The sequence below is a fragment of the Ambystoma mexicanum genome, chromosome 10 (assembly GCF_040938575.1).
Source record: "Ambystoma mexicanum isolate Mex_15411 chromosome 10, UKY_AmexF1_1, whole genome shotgun sequence".
In the NCBI taxonomy this organism is placed as follows: domain Eukaryota; kingdom Metazoa; phylum Chordata; class Amphibia; order Caudata; family Ambystomatidae; genus Ambystoma; species Ambystoma mexicanum.
In genome coordinates, this window is record NC_090932.1 from 960,693,394 (window position 1) to 960,705,664 (window position 12,271).

Sequence of the window (12,271 nt, forward strand, 5' to 3'; positions counted from 1 at the left end):
ATAGATAATAACTAGGGCTAAACCGTTTCGGGTCAAGCAAGCCATCTTTGCAGTTAGTGTAATTTGCATCACTCAAGGACATCTATGCACGAGAAGCTTCAGTGCTTCAACGTCTTGCAAGAATCACTAGGACTAAGCATCTCTAACAGGATCAAACATTGGTATGAGGTATAGTACAACAACTATATCATAAAGTGGTCTTAAACCTGAAAAACATAAGTTTAGAAACAGACTGCAATAATCTGTATTTAGAAGGTAGGTTAGAAAGCGTGGTTTTGATCTGTGGTCTCAGCTTGTAGAAGTAAAACAAATGTATACTGGTGGAGACCTTCAGTGTGAATTCATGTCCTCCACCTACTACACTGGCAGAAGGTAGCAATATGCATTTAGGAATGGAATGCACACCAACCCCTGCCCCCAGTCATATTACTAAGTGGTATTTTTCCGCTCAAATTATTTTTGTGCTGAAGCTACTGAAAGCCTCCAGTAGAGCTATCAGTAGCATGTTCAACAGACGTGAACGACAATTTATTCCAAAAGGTTTCCTTTTCCGCCTACATGGATTCCATTCCAATACTTTACAAACCTGCGTATTCTTTCTGCTCAGTCTAAATACATTTTAAAAAACAGACCAATGGCAAAACATGAAAATTGGTCTGGTACTATATCCACCAACTGTTTTTTCCCAGTACAGACAGAACCAAGAGCCACCTCGCCATACATCAGCACTTAGAAAGTCAAGCTACAGCAAGATTTCTTGAAGCGTCCAGGCAGCAAGCTGTACCCAAATGGATTTAGGAGCCATGACAAAGACATTTAGTAGTCTTTGGTGCAGAATTACTTGGTAGGGATTTTTTTATTTTTATAGAATGCCATTTTGTATTTTATATACTCAAAATGGCTTGCCTTTGTGCATCAAGACCAGTCCTTTGGCCAGCTTGCTTTTTTGGGCATCTTCCTGCAACCTCAGACATGCACTCTTGCGGGATCCTGCTCAAGACTCCCATGCAAGTGCTTTGTGTGGCTTAACTGACATTCAAAGTTGTGGTTGCCTATCCGAATCGAATTGTACACCCAAATTTTAAAACACAGAAACGGATATAAATTGATGTGTCTGGGAGCACCTCATCCACCTAAAACTAGGTCTCAGTCAACGAAAGGGTTCCTTGGTGTGCAGCATAGGTGGCCTTACTGGCTACTAAGGGCTGCACACACAAAATGAGTTGCAGCTGAGGGGACTTCAGCAAAAGCCTAAAAGCACACAAAAAAGAAAAACTCAAGACAGCAAAAGGTTTGGAGATTTGGTTAGCAGTGTGAACCCCACAAATAGAATGCTGACCCAACACTCATCAAAAGATGATTTATGGTGGAAACAGGAATATCCACAGGCTGCAGCTCTGCACTGGTTTATCACTTTGTAAGCACTACTGCTTGGTCTAGTCACTGCTTGGTCTGCCACTAAAAGATTACCCAATTAAAAGTCACTGAATGCAACCCAATCTGCCAAGCTACAAATAAATCGGTTGCGCGGTCTCACTGACAAGAAATACGATGTGCATTTAGGTCATGCAAGGTTGTCACCGAGGTGTAGGCACTGATCCACAAAAGATTTTAAAATAGGAGTATTTTACTCTCCATTTTTTACAGTTGGGAATGAAATAATATTTTAGGGAGTTAAACTCCTTCCTAATGGGATTATTTCGTAAGCGAGTGAAAATGTTTTAACTGTAAAACAAATATTTTGTAATAGCCATTTCTTTGCACCTAGTTAGTCATGCATATTAAGAGATACATTTCCCCCTCTTCAGATCACGTAAGAAAACAGGTTTTTCTGTTGCATTGCATGTACTACTGGTCCAAACAGATCCTTGGATGTATGGGTGAAAGCCGGGGGAGTGATTTGATATATGGCATTTATCACATGCCTAAACACAAGTGTTTCAAGGTGCGAATGGGTGGTACTGGGGTCTAGTTTCCTTTTCTTTCAGGAGTATTGGCCTATTTTTAGGGCCTGGATACACTGCTTCGCTGTAAGATTAGGGACAAGATGGTGAGCCATCCCATCTTTCGATAAAAGCCTTTGTATATTGTTAAGACATGCAATATATTTGGCTGTTTCGGCTAATAGAGGCAAGGGACCCTTGGAAAACATCTCAAGTATCTTTCTTTACATCAGAAAGAAGAGCAGTAATTTAGAAAGCCGCCAAATGTACAACACCAAACAAGCATGGATCAATAGAGTAGAGCAAAGTAAGACAAGATCTTACGAGATGTGGGGTGCATAACAAAAACAGGAAAAAAGCAGGATATACTCAAAAAGCAAACAGACGCACAAGAGTGAGGTGATTGACGACCAAGGCCATCAGTAGCAGCACAAATTCACCCTTAATGAGCGGTTTCAAGCCCAGAACACAAGCACAGCAAGTTACATTACTTACTAAAACTATCCATATAAGTGAAGGATCCCACAATGTCTCCTTTTTGACTTTTAGTTCCCTTTTCTCTTGCACCGAAACCTAGGCATAACCCAGTCTTTAAAATTCAGTCTTTCACATACTCCATATTTTACACAACACAGGTAAGCACAGTACGCATAGGACCCCCAGGCATGTGCAGTCAAGGAGCCAGGGTTCAGGTGAAAGAATGATGACTTAAATTGCCCCCTTAATATTTTCTTATGCCCCAATCCTTGGCAGTGTTAAGAGGGGAATCAGCCTTGAGAGTTTTACAACGTACTAAAGTATAAATGGTAGTTTATACTTTGATCGAGGAGGTGGATGCTGCCAAAAGGCAATGATGCATAGTGCATTTTCTCCACATGCCTTTGGTAGCAGTACAAATATCCAATAAGCACAAATCACATTCATATCCTGCATCATTTGTGATGCTTTATCTAAAACGTTTACACTACAATGTAACGTGTGCAGTCTCTGCAACAGTTCTCATCCCGGAACACGAATCTTCCGACAGGCACTGGTAAATATTAATACCATTTAAATGCGGTCTTAATCAAGTGTTTTGCTGAAACCCATTTTAGATCCTGGTGTGTTTCGTTCTGTCCTCATCAAATAATTCCTTTGCACAAATGATGTCCAATATCTGAAATGTATTTATGCATAGTTATTTGTGACGCACTGAAAAGACTATGGTCCTACCGGAAAACCAGTTCTACGTAGCAAAGTTCAGCAAGGCCTTACAAATTCTGTAAAATTCTGCTAAACCTGCAGGTCAAGTAACTTAGTTTACCTACTACACCTATGAGAAATGCACACGACCCATAGTGACTGATATTTAAAGCACTTTCTGTAAAATACTGCCCAAGTACCCTTCATGTTTGGGGGCACTCCCGACACCCACAAGCTAGCCATCCACTTTGAAACTTGACATTTAATGCAAAAAAGTAAATGTCAAATATAAATGTTTCAAAAATCGTAAATTAAATTTTACTCCCCAGCAAGGTTGGGTACCATGCCATAAAATCTACTCGCCTATAATAGTGGGTGGCAATGGCAGACATGTACTACCAATGTAACCGAATATTAAGTGATATCCACATTTGAATCCACCAGTGAATCACCAATTACCATGCCTCATTGTTAGGGACAACTAATTTCTGTGCTGCTAATTCCCTTCAACCTTGGAGACCAACACCTTTTGCTGGACTTTAGGACATTAAATTTTTATCCTGGAGCGAGGGAGACCTTTTTCACTCTTGTGTATTTTTGACCCGATTTGGACTGTTTTTGGAGTCTAACAAACTCCACAGGCATCTACGTTTGTATGGGGATAAACAGCACCCTCAGTGCAGTGTCACAAAAGTCCTTTGGATTTCTCATAAGGTTTAAATAACTTATTTTGGGTGAACTACTGTTAAATTGATGTTACTTACCTGTTTTTCCTGTGTAGGTCCAGTACACCCCATCTTATATGGAAGTGCTGGGGGATTACTTAGTAGCCCTTTTCCTACTTACTCAAGTAACATTTTTTTATGTTACCCTCACAAATTAAAACGGCTGGTGGCAGTGGTCTAATTTTCTTACCATTGTGCGTTTCTACCACAGGCTGAATCCTCAGCTTCGGTAGGGCACCCATGCGTGCCCATTTTGTCAAAAATGGCCCTGGTCTTTTTTCGCCATTTCTTACTTGGGAGGTCTTTCTTGGGTTTTACTCTGCATGTCTAACCAGGTTTAACCCTTCTGTTAGTTCTGCCTTTGGCGGGCTTCAGTGCGTCTGTCAGGGCAGGAAGGTGCCCGAAACTCCCTGTCCTTAGTCTCCTTGGTTATCTGAATGCACCCAGTGCTGGATGGCCGTCCTTGCAGGACAGCCACACAGCTGTGCGAGTGACAGCTACGCTGTGCATGAATGGGAGAAACCTGCATAAAAGGCGAGGTTTCTTGGACTGAAGGCAGAGTTGACCACTGGACGAAACATCTGAAGGAAACTGGAAGAGAAGCTTACTGCACCCTCCTGGACCGTTGAACAGCCTGGTGAAGCCCTGCTACAGTGCTAAAGCTCCAGCTCCGAATCAACTAGAGACGCCCATGACTTCTTCACTTGGGTTGGTGGGACCAACTAACCCCAAGACAAACTTTGCTGGAGGACCTTCCCCAACTGGCTGTACTTCTTTGCTGCTGCTGGAACAGAGTGGCAGGGGTTGAGAAATCTGTAGTCTAGTGCATCATCTTTAAGCCGCACCAGACCTCCAGGAAGATCCTGCGGACCCCTCCCAAAGCAGGACGACCCAAGCCCAAGTCGCCTCACCAGAGTGCTGGACACCAGAAGCAAGGGAAGCCCATCAAGTGTCCAACAACCACGGTGGTGCTATTTGCCGTTAGCTGAAACTGGAAAGTGCTGCTGATCTGAAAAGAGCCCGTAGCCGCCACTGACCTTCAAACTGCAGTACAGGAGTCCTCCAGGTGTCCTCCCTCTTGTCCCCACGACTGAGACACAGGATCTGCAAGACTGCAACCAGAACAGAAGCCAGCTGGATCCTCTTCTTCAAACCTAAGGTACTGTGCTGACTAAGGGGTACTTACCTCTGTCTGTAGCTAGCATCATCTCACTTGAGACTTGCAGTAGCTGCTTTTTGCAGAGTTGATTTCAGCTCTGACCCTTCACAAGCCTAACAGCTTGTGGCCCTACAGTGATTCCTTACAAAATCCAACATTGTGCAAGACGTTTGTGCTATCTAAAGAAGTGTCTCAGCTCCATAGACACTGTTCAAATTGACTGGCTGTCCTGGCTCCCTGCAGACTCTGACCCATTGACTTTGATTCGCACTGTCCCTCATTGGTGGCGCATAAGTTTACCTTGTATTGCTGGGAAAGGTCTAATCTAGACTTCATTGGGAGATTGAAAAGTGCTCACATGCTTTGAGAAGCTTTTACCATCCCTAACCTTTTCCACAACCTCAGAATTTATTAAGTTCCAAAACGTGATATATAAATGCCAATGCTGAATAGTAATTGAAGTCACCCCAGGGTGTAGGAAATGCTATGACAGCATGTAGAACAAGTATCTACTTGCTTAGACTAAATCTAAGAACGTGGTATGAAGTGTATTTTGATTGTTGCATATTGCCCATTTTTTTAACGAAGGCTTTTGTAAAACTGACCGTTAAATTATTTTTAAGTGTTATTTGGATACTTGTATGTGTGGATTTCGATGCTACAGCTCTACAGCTCACATGCACCCCTCTTGAGATGGGTCTAGCTGCTTAGTCACTCTACCAACTTGTGGAGCACAGACCCATACCAATAGATGGTTTAGCTAATACCAAGACGAGACTGTGTAGTCTCCCACAGGGTTACTTCATACAATCTTGCCTAACACTAATTTTAGCCTTCAGGTTGCCTAAAACAATGAAAATGTGCACTCTTCTTGAAAGGCACAATTTGAAGATTTGCCCAATGCATCCGCTAGGTCATGGTGGAAAGCAGGTTGTTAATGCTCTGCATTTGCATCTAAAGACATTTTCGGAGGTTAAAAAGGTTCAAAAAGGCACTATTTCTTTACAATACATTTTTCTAAAGCAGCAAAATAACTTCCAATAAACCCCAGAAATGGTAGAATGTGGTCATGGGACAAGTAGACATCATGCGTTAACTAGAGAGGGGACAATCTGAACTGCCTCCTGGTGGAGTGGAGCCGGGAGAGGAATGGGTGTTTACACTGCAGACATTTAGACAATCTAAAGGTTCATTGAGCAGAAAAGCTTTAAGGTTGGGCATTGGGGATTGCTTTCCTTTTTCAACTTTCCCTTAAATGATTTCAAAGGGACCCCCAGAATTTGTAGGTTTGTCATCATGGCTGATTTAGGGCCGAGAGGCTCACGCACCTGTTCAAGTCATTTCTTTGGGGTGCAGTTGGCTGCCAGTACAGACAGTCCCTACCATTTGTTTTTCCTGTGCTTTCATGGTGTAAAACAGGGCACCTTAAGTGGAGCTTTAAACGATCATATCCCCTTCTTTTTGTCTGGCAATATTTTGTATGCACTGGAAATGCTGGTGTGCTAGCTTTACCGCAATAGTCCTTTACAGTACCGTATACTCAAAATGGCTGGTACTTGCATTTTAAGACTGATCCTTCAGCCATCTTGCTTTTTGGTCATGTTTGATCGATCAGGACAGAAAACTCCAAATAAGGACATGCGCTTTCACAGGATTCAGCCTTGGATTTGTTAGGGGGATTGATCATTTTTAGGCTTCATCCCCTCTCCTAGCGAGACCCCTCAGAACATGTTGCTGGGACTACTGGACCATTTTCTGGAATCCTGAATGAGAAGAGCCTTTTTCCCACTCATTCATTCTTATGGACCTTTATTCTTTGTATTGTACCTGTCTGATGGAGTCTATTTTCCTCCATAACTCAAAGGCATCTGTAGAGCTTTCCACGCCCTGTCCTTTATCTGCCAGAGTGCCAGAATAGGACCAGCTCCCAAAGGGGGTGTGAGGGAGGGAATCCCGACATTCCTGGTTGGACAGCCAAACACCCCTTTCTGTAAACTGCTGACGAAGATTGAAAAGGAGAGAGTGCTGGAACTGTATAAAAGGCGAGGCTCCTTGAGTGAACAGCAAGTTAACCACTGGACGCTGAAGTATGAGACGACAACCCGAGACGCCTGCACACCCTTTGCACTACCGTTAAGTGACCACTGCTGTCCTGACCCAGTTTTCGGTGCGATCGAGGAATTCCAAAGAGGACGACTCCTTCCCTTTGACTGGTGGGAACAACCAGTCCCAAGACAAGCTTTGATAGGAGCCATCTCCTGAGGTCCCTCTTCACTACAGTTTCCAAGTAGCAAAGAGGGATTTTCATCCGCCATTACATTTTATATAGTGAGCCAGCCCCACCTTATTTGCTTTAATACATTTGTAATGCGCAATCCATGGACCCGTGGGCATTAGGCCGCAGACAAACATGAAACGGACAGAAAACCAAGACCAAAAATATACTAATCAGCCAAGAGATCCAGAGAAAAGATCAAACTAAATGTTTTCAGCTTTTTCTTGAATGGATCAATAGATTTCTGACATCTAAGATCTAAAGATTGATCCAGGCTTTGGGGCTGCCGTGTAGAATGCTCCTTTTTTCAGCCTTCATGGTCCTACATCTGGGAAGCATTAAGCATTCCTGGTTGCTGGATCCAAGCAATCTCCTGTGAGCTCTTCCAATAATAAGATCTTGCAGATAGGAGGGCATTAAGCGCAGTCAATATTTAAAAGTAATAACTAATAAGAACACAAGCCTCCATGGGGAGCCAGTGCAATGCTAGTCTAGCAGCCGATACATGGTCTCGACGGGATAGACCCATGACCACCCTCATTGCCCCATTTTGGATCACCTTGAGTCTGTTACCCCTCTGGTTTTACAGAGCCAGACAAGGAGGCTACAGCAATAGTCTATTTTAGACCCGATTATTGCTCTTGCAATAGGGATGTAACGGTATAACGGTATACCGTTAAAGATACCGTGAACAACTTAATTGAACAATAATAACCGCCACATTGTTTATACCGGTATACCGTTGATACCGTCAAGTGTGCTTTTCAATCTGATTTGAAAAGGCTGCAGTAAGCAAGTGCTGCACAGACTTGGTCTTGCACTGCAGCCTTTTTAAACCACTCAGCCAAAAGGAGCAGAAATGTATCGATTCAGCCTGGCCCGGCATCATGTGCCATTAGTTCAGTAAGTTAAGGTCCTACAGCACTAAGCAAACACACATTGGAACAGCTCTGGCTGTGCAAATTGTAAAACAAAAATGGACGGCCAGTGAAGTCATGCATATCTAATTACTCTCCCCAAGGTTTAGATTCAAGGTACTTAAGTTTCTCATGGTCATGGATCTGATAGCCACCCAGTTCTGTTTTAGCTTAGAATTCTGGGATTTGTAGTTTTCCCACCAATTTGAAAGATGGGGTACTACACATCCCAGAAATTCAAAAGGTGGGAATGAACTGGATGCCCTTCTGATGCATGTCCACAAACAACGTTAGCTCTGTAGACCAGGCATTGACTGGCCTTTAGGGCAATATGCCCATGGCCGAACCAAATAAACAAAATGCTTGTGTGGGCCAGTACTTTGGGTCAAAGTGGGGCACTTTTTGGGCCAAAGTGGGCCAGTTTGATGAGTGACTTCACTATGCGGCTAATAGTTTTGACCACTGTTGCTGAATAAATATTCTTTTAAATGTACAATTTGCATCACATTTTATCAAGAATCTCCCCCTTAATTACTATTCAAATAGTGTTCCAAAAGGAATGAATTCCCATTTGCAACTGTGTGCCACTTTTATGTTGGTGCCACAGACAATTTTATGCCCCAGTCCGACCCTGCTGTAGACTGTGTGAACACTGGGCCTATCAGTGCTTTCTGCTAGTAAATAAACTGCGCCCCCACTGTCCTCTGAAGATTTGCACATTGGCACTAGAGTTGTTGCTTCGCTTGATCCTTCACCCACCTGCCTTCTGCATATGGCACTGGACTCAAGCAGGCAGGACAGATTCTACATTCAATTTGAAGTATCTAGAGCAATGGGGTGAAATATTTTTTAGGTCTATTCTCAATTTGTGACACCACGCATGAAAGCATTCCTCCCTCTGAGCTCGCATCACAAGGGTCCTAATGCATTCAGACCTTGGGAAAACGGTAATGATGGGACTGTGGTGAGGTGGAGGTCTATGCCATATGTGTGCCGATATGCATTTGAACTGTCATTTTCATAGTTTTGCCACTATCTTTAAGAAAGTAAATGAACATGTATTGCAAGCATCAATAAAGAAATCAACCGCGCCTACTGAACGCTGCCCCTTTAGGATTATATGGTCAGTGGTGACTCCGACATCAGACCTTCATAATACACCAGGCAGATGGTAAACAAGCTATAGTGATTATATCACTATGCAACCTTTCTGTCTGTCCGTGTTGGCTATGACATTTTGACAAAAGAAACACAATGACGGGGGCTTTCAGACCGCATACGAGTGACTTTTCTCCCTTTTAATGGGATAAAGAGTTGCCAAAACAAATTTTGTCGCAGCAAGGGATCATGGCCATGCCATGTGGTTCCAAAAAAATGCAAGTCGATGCCAATTTTCAAACCAATGACCTGAGACTGAGCAGCAAGCTCAATGCTCAAAATGTGCCTTATAACACTTCTACTAGTCACTCTTTCATTCAAAGCGATCAACGAGTGAGCGCCATGAAAGACCAATTCTGCAGCCGCCTTAGATTCCTGGAGGATCAGCTAAATATGTGCAGAGACAAGTTTCAAAATGCTACCTTGCTAAAACTGGAAAATCCTGCCTGCGTATTGGTAAGATAAAGAGCATTGACTTAATGGTAAGTTAAAGAACTTCAAATGCAAAAAGGCAATGTAAAAAAAATATTTTTTTTTTGGTACAAGTAGTTTCAGTTGGAGTAGTTTTTAATGCCATTCCGTAACCACACGTGCCCGACAAAATCATTATGTTAGCAATAGGAAGAATAAATATAGTGCCAAGAAGGAAAAGGATTTACTTGGGGTTGACGGCTTTGAGGTTTATATATTTATAATGGATAATGTTTTCTAAACATATGACAATGGGGGATTTTGCTGGTTCTATCATTGAATTTACATATAATAAGTCACAAAATTCACTCATCTCTGCGGGAATTCCCTGCTGCCATACCAAAGGGTAAAATGTCTGACTACACCTTTTGGCCCGCAAGTAAACTAAAAAGTGTGTGGTGTGTGCAGTGTGCATACTACCGTTGGCCTCCATTGATCTGTGGCATGCAGATTATCAAGATGGCAACATGTTCATCTTCACCAGTAGCCAGTGGGGGAGCTAAAAGCCTAAATGACCACTTAAGAAAGCTATTAAGTTTGCTTTGCCAGTTGCAGCAGGCTCCTCCTCCTCCTCCTCCTCCTCCGTTTTTGTGTCTGGTGGAAGCAAGGGGTGGCATTTCAGTGGAAAGTATGTTTCAAAAAGCCCAATTCTGACCCTGGGTGCCTTGTTTTGTTTGTGATGATAAATCCAACAATGTATGACCTTTTAAGAACATATTTGTTAAGATTAGTTAACTCCACCTGCTACACTGCGATAACCATGATATACCGTCATTTGGCAAGAAGGTTATCGTACCGCCATAAAACTAATACCGTGACACCCCTATCTTGCAATTAGCTCTGCGTTGGTCTGTGTAATGAATGGTTTGAGATGTGAAATAAGTTTAATATAATAGACCACCGCAGACAAGACTCCCGACATGGGCCTTCATGTTCAACTAATATAACACCCAAGGTTTTGACCTTCTTTTGGGGGGGTTATCTTGACATCTCCCCACTGAAAATTTATATAGGCAGGATCGAGTTTAGCTAGCATAGACTGAGTACCAATAATCAGCAACTCAGTCTTTTCCATGTTCAGCGCCAGATTATTCGACACAGTCCATACATTCTATTCAGCTTGGCTTCATCCTGTGCATGGGTTCGAACTATGGGGATGACACTGCATGTCATCCGCATAGTTTGTGAACACAACTTGTTCTAGAAGGGCAAAAAAGGGTGCCATAAATATATTGTATAGGCAGAACAACATACATGCATCCTGCTGGACTCCACATTTTATAGATACTAGCGGGGCTACTGCCTCCTCGTGGAAAACTCTGCTCTCCCCATTGTCAAGGAATGAGGCAAGCCAACGAGAAGCTATTGGGGAGAAATTAGCCACTTCCTACAACCTGGAGACCAAAACTGAATGGTCGACCAGGTCGAAGGCGGTCCGATAAGTCAAGAAGCATCAACATGGAGGATTTTCCCTTGTCCACACGTTCCAGGAGCCTGGACTTAAGCTCCAGTAATGCGGTCTCTGTTCCGTAACCCTGTCTGAACCCCGATTGGCGACAATTGAGAATAGGATATTTATTCAAGTATTCTGCAATCTGCCCATATGCAACACAATCCAGAATTTTCAACAAAAAAAAGGAGTATTGGTGATGGGCCTTTAGTTGAGCAGCACCACAATGGGTAAGCCAGGTTTTTTTATTTTATTTTTTTATTTTTTTTTAGGATAGGGGTGACCCACGCTTTTTTTAAATCCGCTGGTGCCAACCGTTCTGTAAAGGAGAAATTCACAAAATTGCAAATGGGATCCAGCAAGGTCAGTGGGCAAGCATTAATTATCATGGCTGAGGCAGGATAGTCTTTGCATTTGGTGGCCTTAAGCTTTTCCACAATGAAGAGCTCGGCAAACTTAATAGAAACAAAGTTGAAATGGGGAATAGCAGGGCATCTTTTGAACATCTCCTTCCTAACCTCACTGAGGGCTTTGAGACAATCTTTTTTGCGAACTATATCCACTCTAATGCCGTTTAGCTTGTTTTGCATGGCTTCCTGATTTCCTGACACCAGGCCGCATCCTTAAACAATTGGCTATCAGGGGAGCTGGTCTTTTCTTGTTCCTTTAGTATCTTGAAAATCTCCTAGACTTCAGATTGTGCATTCAAGATTCTAGAATTTAAGGAGTTTTTTTTGCGTTAGAAATCGCCAATTTATATCGCTTGGCAGCACCTTTATAGGCTGCCAAGGGTCCTGGAGAGGGGTTTGATTTCCAAAAGGTTGAACAATTTGAGGGTGGAGGATTTCCGTTTTTTCAGCTCTGGTGAGAACCAAGCTTCATTTTTCATCCCTTCCTTAACTTTTCCAAGTTAACTTTTCTAAGTTTGAGCGGTGCTAGGGAGTTTGTGATATTGCTCAAATTGGACAAAAGGGATTTGGACATCACCACT

General features: G+C 42.8%; 1 protein-coding gene across 6 annotated transcripts in view; it reads right to left on the reverse strand.

Annotated features, from left to right (window-relative positions):
- Nucleotides 1–12,271, reverse strand: part of ECT2 (epithelial cell transforming 2) — a 1,267,500-nt gene that overhangs the window by 1,052,328 nt on the left and 202,901 nt on the right. The gene's annotated exons all lie outside the window — the stretch shown is intronic.